Here is a 9771-nt window from a genome sequence, read left to right on the forward strand (position 1 = left end):
CAAGGAACTACAGAACACTCATGAAAGAAATTGAAGAAGACACAAAAAGATGGAAGACCATTCCATGCTCTTGGATCAGAAGAATAAACATTGTTAAAATGTCTCTACTGCCTGGAGCAATCTATACTTTTAATGCCATTCTGATCAGAATTCCACCAGTATTTTTCAAAGAGCTGGGGCAAATAATCCTAAAATTTGTATGGAACCAGAAGAGACCCCGAATTGCTAAGGAAATGTTGAAAAACAAAAATAAAACTGGGGGCATCACATACCTGATTTCAAGCGTTACTACAAAGCCGTGATCACCAAGACAGCATGGTACTGACATAAAAACAGACACATAGACCAGTGGAACAGAGTAGAGAGCCCATATATGGACCCTAAACTCTATGGTCAAATAATCTTGGACAAAGCTGGAAAATATATACAGTGGAAAAAAGACAGTCTCTTCAATAAATGGTGCTGGGAAAATTGGACAGTTATATGTAGAGGAATGAAACTTGACCATTCTCTGACACCATACACCAAGATAAACTCGAAATGGATAAAAGACCTCAACGTGAGACAGGAATCCATCAGAATCCTAGAGGAGAATATAGGGAGTAACCTCTTTGATATCAGCCACAGCAACTTATTTCAAGATATGTCTTCAAAGGCAAAGGAAACAAAAGCGAAAATGAATTTTGGGGACTTCATCAAGATCAAAAGCTTCTGCACAGCAAAGGAAACTGTCAACAAAACAAAGAGGCAACCCACGGAATGGGAGAAGATATTTGCAAATGACAGTAGAGACATATGGTTGATATCCAGTATCTATAAAGAACTCCTCAAACTCAACACACACAAAACAGACAATCACGTAAAAAAATGGGTGGAAGATATGAACAGACACTTCTCCAATGAAGACATAAAGATGGCTATCAGACACATGAAAAAATGTTTATCATCACTAGCCATCAGGGAGATTCAAATTAAACCACATTGAGATATCAGCTTACACCAGTTAGAATGGCCAAAATTAGCAAGACAGGAAACAACGTGTGTTGGAGAGGATGTGCAGAAAGGGGAATCCTCTTACACTGTTGGTGGGAATGCAAGTTGGTGCAGCCACTTTGGAAAACAGTGTGGAGATTCCTCAAGAAATTAAAAATAGTGATTCCCTATGACCCTGCAATTGTACTACTGTGTATTTGCCACAAAGATACAGATGTAGTGAAAAGAAGGGCCATCTGTACCCCAATGTTTATAGCCGCAATGGCCATGGTTGCCAAACTTTGGAGAGAACCAAGATGCCCTTCAACGGACGAATGGATAAGGAAGATGTGGTCCATATACACTATGGAGTATTATGCCTTCATCAGAAAGGATGAATACCCAACTTTTTTAGCAACATGGATGGGACTGTAAGAGATTATGCTGAGTGAAATATCTCAAGCAGAGAGAGTCAGTTATCATATGGTTTCACTTATTTGTGGAGCATAACAAATAACATGGAGGACAAGGGTAGTTGGAGAGGAGAAGAGAGTTGAGGGAAATTCGAAGCAGAGTTGAACCATGAGAGACTATGCACTCTGAAAAAGTATCTGAGGGTTTTGAAGGGGCGGGGTTGGGAGGTTGGGGGAATCAGGTGGTGGGTGTTAGGGAGGGCACGGATTGCATGGAGCACTGGGTGTGGCACAAAAACAATGAATACTGTTACACTGAAAAGAAATAAAAATTTTTAAAAAAGGCATGGAAGATACTAGAGGATCCTTTTCTGGAGAAATAAAAGAACTAAAATCTAATCAACCTGAAATTTTAAAAGAGCTATTAATGAGGTATAATAAAAAATGGAGGCTCTTATTAGTAGAATAAATGAGGCAGAAGAGAAAATTAGTGATATAGAAGAACAAATGACAGAGAATAAAGAAGCTGAGTAAAAGAGAGACAAATAACTATTGAACCACAAGGGAAGAATTTGAGAGATAACTGATATCATAAGATGAAACAATATTAGAATAATTGGAATCCCAGAAGAAGAAGAGAGAGGGGGGTAGAAAGTATCCTGGAGCAAGTTATAGTAGAGAATTTCCCTAATATGGCAAAAGAACAAGCATATAAATCCAGGAGGCACAGAGAACACCTCTCAAAATTTAAAAAAAAAATAGGTGTGCACCCCGTCATCTAATAGTAAAACTTATAAGTCTTAGTGACAAAGAGAAAATCCTGAAAGCAGGTCAGGACAAGAGGTCTGTAACCTACAGCAGTAGAAAAATTTGAATGAAAGCAGACCTATCCACAGAGACCTGGAAGGCCAGAAAGGACTGGCATGATATATACAGAGCACTAAAAGAGAACAATACACACCCAAGAATACTATATCCAGCTAGGCTGTCATTTGAAAATAGAAGGAGAGATAAAAGTCTTCCAGGAAAAAGAAAGATTAAAAGAGTTTGCAGGGACGCCTGGGTGGCTCAGTTGGTTAAGCAGCTGCCTTCGGCTCAGGTCATGATCCCAGCGTCCTGGGATCGAGTCCCACATCGGGCTCCTTGCTCATCAGGGAGCCTGCTTCTCCCTCTGTCTCTGCCTGCCATTCTGTCTGCCTGTGCTTGCTCTCTCTCCCTCTCTCTCTCTGACAAATTAAAAAAAAAAAAAAAAAGAGTTTGCAAACACCAAATAAGCCCTAAAGGAAATATTGAAAGGGGACCTCTAAGCAAAGAGAGAGCCTAAAAGCAACAGACCAGAATGGAGCAGAGATAAAACACAGTAACAGTCTTCTTGCAGGTAATACAATGGCACTAAATTCATATCATTCATTATTTACCCTGAATGTAAATGGGCTAAATGCCCCAATCAGAAGATACAGGGTATCAAACTGGATTAAAACACACACACACACACACACACACACACACACACACACACACATACACAATAAAAAACAAAACAAACAGACAGAAAAAAAAATTGATATATTGTCTATAAGAAACTTATTTTAGATGCTAAAACACCTCCAGATTTAAGATGAGGGGTGGAAAACAATTTACCATGCTAATGGACATCAAAAGAAAGCTGGAGTGGCAATCCTTTTATCAGATAAATTAGATTTTATGCAAAAACTATAAGAGAGGAGGAAGGACACTATATCACACTTAAAGGGTCTGTCCAACAAGAACATATAACACCTTTACATATCTCTGCCCCTAACATGGGAGCAGCCAATTATATAAATGAGTCAATAACAAAATCAAAGAAACACACCCACAATAATATAATAATAGTAGGGAAATTTAACACCTCCCTCACTGAAATGGACAGATCATCTAGGCAAAAGATGAACAAGGAAATAAAGGCTTTAAATGACACTGGACCAGATAGACATCACATATATATTCAGAACATTCCATCCCAAACCAACAGAATACACATTCTTCTCTAATGCACATGGAACATTCTCCAGAATAGATCACATGCTTGGTCATAAATTAGGTCTCAACTGGTACCAAAACATTGGGTAATACCCTGCATATTTTCAGACCACAATGTTTTGAAACTAGAACTCAAGAACAAGAAGAAAGTTGGAAAGAACTCAAATACATGAAGGCTAAATAGCATTTTACTAGAGAAAGAATGGGTCAACCAGGAAATTAAAGAAGAATTAAAAAAAAATCATGGAAACAAATGAAAATAAAACACAACTGTTCAACATCTGTGGGACATAGCAAAGGCGGTCCTGAGAGGAAAGTATATAGTGATACAAGCCTTTCTCAAGGAACGAGAAAGGTCTGAAGTACACAACCTTTAGTTCCAGTAAAGGAGCTGGAGAACAAACAGGAAAGAAAGCCTAAACCTAGCAGGAGAAGAGAAATCATAAACATCAGAGCAGAAATCAATGAAATAGAAACCAAAAGAGCAGTAGAACAGATCAACGAAACTAGGGGCTAATTCTTTGAAAGAATTAATAAGATTGAAAAACCCCTGGCCAGACTTATCAAAAAGAAAAGAGAAAGGACCCAAATAAATAAAATCATGAATGAAAGAGGATAGATCACAACCAACACCAAGGAAATACAAACAGTTATAGAAATATATTATGAGAAACTATATGCCAGTGAATTTGAAAATCTGGAAGAATTCTGCATTCCTAGAGATGTATAATTTACCAAAACTGAACCAGGAGGAAATAGAAAACCTGAACATACCCATAAACAGCAAAGAAATTGAAGCAGTAATCAAAAATCTTCCAACAAACAAGAGGCCAGGGCCAGACAGCTTCCCAGGGGAATTCTACCAAACATTTAAAGAAGAATTAATACCTAGTCTCCTGAAACTGTTCAAAAAAACAGAAATGGAAGGAAAACTTCCAAACTCCTTTTATGAGGCCAGCATTACCTTGATCCCCAAACCAGGCAAAGACCCCATGAAAAAGGAGAATCACGGATCAATATACTTGATGAACATTGATGCAAAAATTCTCACCAAAATACTAGCCAATAGTATCCAACAGTACATTAAAAGGATTATTCACCATGACTAAGTGGGATTTATTCCTGGCTTGCAAACAATCAATGTGATACAATACATTAATAAAAGAAAGAGCAAGAACCATATCATACTCTCAATAGATGCTGAAAAAGTATTTGACAAAGTATGACATCCTTTCTTGATCAAAACTCTTCACAGTGTAGGGATAGAGTACATACCTAATAAAAAGCCATCCTTGAAAAATCCACAGTGAATAAAATTCTCAGTGGGGAAAAACTGTGAGCTTTCCCTCTACGGTCAGGAACACAGCAGAGCTGTCCACTATCACCACTGATATTCAACATAGTACTAGAAGTCCTAACCTCAGCAACCAGAAAACAAAAAGAAATAAAAGACATCCAAATCAGCAAAGAAGTCAAATTCTCACTTTTTGCAGATGATTTGTTACTTTATGTGGAAAACCTGAAAGGTTCCACTCCAAAACTGCTGGAACTCATACAGGAATTCAGTAAAGTATCAGGGTACAAAATTTATGCATGGAAATCAGTTACATTTCTATACACCAACAGAATGACAGAAGAAAGAGAAATTAAGGAGTCGATCCCATTTATAATTGCACCAAAAACCATAAGATACCTAGGAATAAACTGAACCAAAGAGGCAAAGAATCTGTACTCAGAAAACTATGAAGTACTCATGGAAGAAATCGAGGAAAACACAAAGAAATGGAAATGAGTTCGATGCTCACGGATTGGAAGAACAAATATTGTGAAGATGTCTATGCTACCTAAAGCAATCTACACATTTAATTCAATCCCTATTAAAGTACCATCAATTTTGTTTTCATAGACATGAAACAAATAATCCTAAAATATATATCAAACCAGAAGAGACCCCAAAGAGCCAGAGGAATGTTGAAAAAGAAAACCTAAGTTGGTGGCATAACGATTCCAGACTTTAAGCTCTGTTACAAAGCTGTCATCATCAAGACAGTATGGTACTGGCACAAAAACAGATACATAGATCAATGGAACAGAATAGAGAGCCCAGAAATGGACCTTCAGTTCTAAGGTCAACTAGTCTTTGACAAAGCAGGAAAGAATATAGACTGGGAAAAAGGCAATCTTCAACAAATCATGTTGGGAAAATTGGACAGCCTCATGCAGAAGAATGAAACTGTACTATTTCCTAACACCACACACAACAATAGACTCAAAATGGGTGGAAGACTTCAATGTGAGACAGGAATCCATCAAAATCCTGAGGGAGAACACAGGCAGCAACCTCTTTGACCTCAGCCACAGCAACTTCTTCCTAGAAACATCGTCAAAGGCAAGGGAGGTAAGAGCAAAAATGACCTATCGGGACTTCATCAAAAACAAAAGTTTTTGCACAGCTGATGAAACAGTCAGCAAAACTAAAAGACAACCAACAGAATGGGAGAAGGTATTTGCAAATGACATATCAGATAAAGGGCTAGTATCCAAAATCTAAAAAGAACTTATCAAACTCAACACCCAAAGAACAAATATTCCATTCAAGAAATGGGCAGAATACATGAACAGACATTTCTGCAAAGAAGACATCCAAATGGCCAACAGACATATAAAAAGTGTTCAATATCACTCAGCATCAGGGAAATACAAATCAAAACCACAGTGAGATATCACCTCAAATCAGTCAGAATGGCTAAAACTAACAAGTCAGGAAATGAGAGCAGTTGGCGAGAATGCAGAGAAAGGAGAACCCTTCTACACTGTTAGTGGGAATGCAAACTGGTGCAGCCACTCTAGAAAACAGTATTGGGGTTCCTCAAAAAGTTGAGAATAGAACTACCCAATGACCCAGCAATTGTACTAATGCATTATTTACCCGAAAAGTACAAAAGTAATGATCCAAAGGGGCACATAGACCTGAATATTTATAGGAGCAATGTCCACAATAACCAAAGTATGGAAAGAACATAGGTGTCCATCAACAGATGCATGGTCTATATATACAATGGAGTACAATGCAGCTATCAAAAAAAGAGAAAAATCATGCCATTTGCAATGACGTGGATGGAACTAGAGGGTATTATGTTAAGCAAAATAAGTCAATCAGAGAAAGACAATTATCTCTTTGATATGAGGAATTTGAGAAGCAGTGCGGGAGGTCGTGGTGGGTAGGGAGGGAAAAAAAAGGAAACAAGATGGGGCCATGGAGGGAGACAAACCATAAGAGACTCTTAATCTCAGGAAATAAACTGAGGGTTGCTGGGGGTTGGGGCAGGGATAGGGTGACTGGGTTATGGACATTGCAAAGGGCATGTGCTATGGTGAATGCTGTGAATTGTGAAAGACTGATGATTCATAGATCTGTATCCCTGAAGCAAATAATACATTATATCTTAGTTATTTTTTTTTAAAGTCTACCTTGATGGGGTGCCTGGGTGGCTCAGTGGGTTAAGCCTCTGCCTTCGGCTCAGGTCATGGTCTCATGGTCCTGGGATCAAGCCCCACATTGGGCTCTCTGCTCAGCAGGGAGCCTGCTTCCCTTCCTCTCTCTCTCTGCCTGCCTCTCTGTCTACTTGTGATCTCTGTCTGTCAAATAAATAAATAAAATATTTAAAAAAAAAAGTCTACCTTGAACAATGTAAAAAAAAAAAATCCCTGACTATATTCTTTATGCTGTACAGCCCTTCCCTGTGATATTTATTATATAACTGAAACTTTTTACTTCTTCATCCACTTCTCCTATTTCATACACCATCCCACATACCTCCCCTTCAGCAACCACTAGTTTATTCTCTGTATTATGAGTGTATCTTTTCATTTATTTGTTTGCTTGTTGAATTTTTTTTAGATTCTATATAAGTGAAATAATATGGTATTTTTCTTTGTCTGAGTTATTTCATACCATATAATTCCTTCTAGTTATATCCATGCTGTCACAAATGGCAAGATCTCATTTTTTATGGCTGGGTAATATTCTATTGCATATATGTAACAAATCAAATTAATCTGTTCATTTATGGATGAACACTTGGATTACTTTCCTTTCTTGGCTATTACAAATAATGCTGTAATAAACATAGGGGTACATATATGCTTTCAAGTAAGTGTTTTTAGTATCTTTGGGTAAATACTCAGTGGTTTACTTAGTGGATCAATGGTAATTCTATTTTTTAAATTCGTTTCAGAAGTAGAATTTAATGATTATAGTAGCAATGTGCACAATGGTCAACATATGGAACAGTAATTCAAATTTTTTTATTTGTTTGAGGACCCTCCATAATGTTTTTTACAGTTGTTGCACTGGTTTACACTCCCATCAAAGAGCATGGGGGTCCCCTTTTCTCCATTTCCTTGCAAAACTTATTTATTATTATTTTGATACTATCCATTCAGACCAGTATGAAGGGATATCTTGTTACGGTTTTGATTAGCAGTTCTTTGATGATTAGTGATGTTGAGCATCTTTTCATGTGTCTTTTGGCCATCTCTATGTCTTTTTTGGGAAAATGTCTATTCAGACCCACTACCCATTTTTTGATGAGGATCATTTGTTTGTTTTTTGGTGTTGAATTTTATAAGTTCTTCATATATTTTGAGTATTTAACCCTTATCAGACATATCATTTGCAAATATAGTCTCCCATTCACTAGGTTACCTTTTTGTATCGTTAGTGGTCTCCTTTGTTCTACAAAAGGTTTTTATTTTTCTATAGTCCCAATAGTTTATTTTTTAAATTTTATTTCATTGCTAGAGGAAATGTACCCATAAACATGTTCCTAAGGCCAGTATCTAAAAGATTACCACCACTGTTTTCTTTAATTTTATGTTTATTTTTCATTTTGGACTATTTTGGAAGGTTTTTGTTTGTTTGGTGGTGGTTTATTCAGACAATATTTGAATTTTCTTTTTCTTTCTTTCTTTCATCTTTTCTTTTAATCTGGCTAAATGTTTATCAATTTTGTGTATCTTTTCAAAGAACCAGCCACTGGTTTTACTGATATTTACTTTGGTATTTCTTTCATGTTTGCAAAGTATAATTTTTATTTATTTATTTTTTAAGTTCCAGTATAGTTAACATACAGTGTTATACTAGTTTCAGGTGTACAAAGTAGTGATTCAATAATTCTATTCATTACTCAGCTTTCATCACAAGTGTATTCTTTTTTTTAAGGTTTTATTTTATTTATTTATTAGACAGAGATCACAAGTAGGCAGAGAGGCAGGCAGAGAGAGAGGGGGGAAGCAGGCTCCCTGCTGAGCAGAGAGCCCAATGCGGGGCTTGATTCTAGGACCCTGAGATCATGACCCAAGCTGAAGGCAGAGGCTTTAACCCACTGAGCCACCCAGGCACCCCACAAGTGTATTCTTAATCCCATTCACCTAGTTCACACATCCCTCCACACACCTTACTTCTGGAAACTAAGTTTTTCTCTATAGTTAAGAATCTGTTTTTTGGTTTATCTGTTTATTTTTGTTCATTTGTTTAGTTTCTTATATTTCACATATTAATGAAATCATATAGTATTTGTCTTTCTTATTTGTCTTACATATTTTAGTAAACCTTACACTCTCTAGATCCATTCAAGTTATTCCAAATAGCAAGACTTCATTCCTTTCTATGACTGAGTAATAGTCCATTCTGTATATTTACCACATCTTCATTATCCATCCATCTACCATTGAACACTTGGGATGTTTCCATAATTTAGCTATTGTAAAAAATGTTGCAATAAACATGGGTTGCATATATATTTCAAGGTAGTGTTTTTGCATCCTTTGAGTAAATACACAGTGTGGAATTACTGGATCCTATGATGATTCTACGTGTAAGTTTTTTGTTTTGTTTTGTTTTGTTTTGTTTTGTTTTTTAAGTAACCTGCACGTGTTTTCCAAAGTGGCTATACTAGTTTTCCTTTCCACCAAAAGTGCACAAGAGTTCGTTTCTCTCCACATTCTTACCAGTACTTATTGTTTCTTCTGTCATTTTCTTTAATTTTAGCCATTCTGACTGGTGTCAGTTTATATCTCATTGTAGTTTTGATTTGCAGTCCCCTGAAAATGAGTGATACTGAGCATCTTTTCATGTGTCTGAGGATGTCTTCCTTGAGAAGTGTCTTCTGCCAATTTTTTAAAAAGATTTTATTTATTTATTTGAGGGAGAATGAGTGAGGGAGAGCATGAGAAAGGAGAAGGTCAGAGGGAGAAGCAGACTCCCCAAGGAGCTGGGATCCTGATGCGGGACTCAATCCTAGAAGTCCGGGATCATGACCTGAGCCGAAGGCAGTTGCTCAACCAACTGAGCCACACAGGC

This window comes from Enhydra lutris, unplaced genomic scaffold, assembly GCF_002288905.1.
Source record: "Enhydra lutris kenyoni isolate GAN:26980312 unplaced genomic scaffold, ASM228890v2 scaffoldscaffold79, whole genome shotgun sequence".
Classification (NCBI taxonomy): domain Eukaryota; kingdom Metazoa; phylum Chordata; class Mammalia; order Carnivora; family Mustelidae; genus Enhydra; species Enhydra lutris.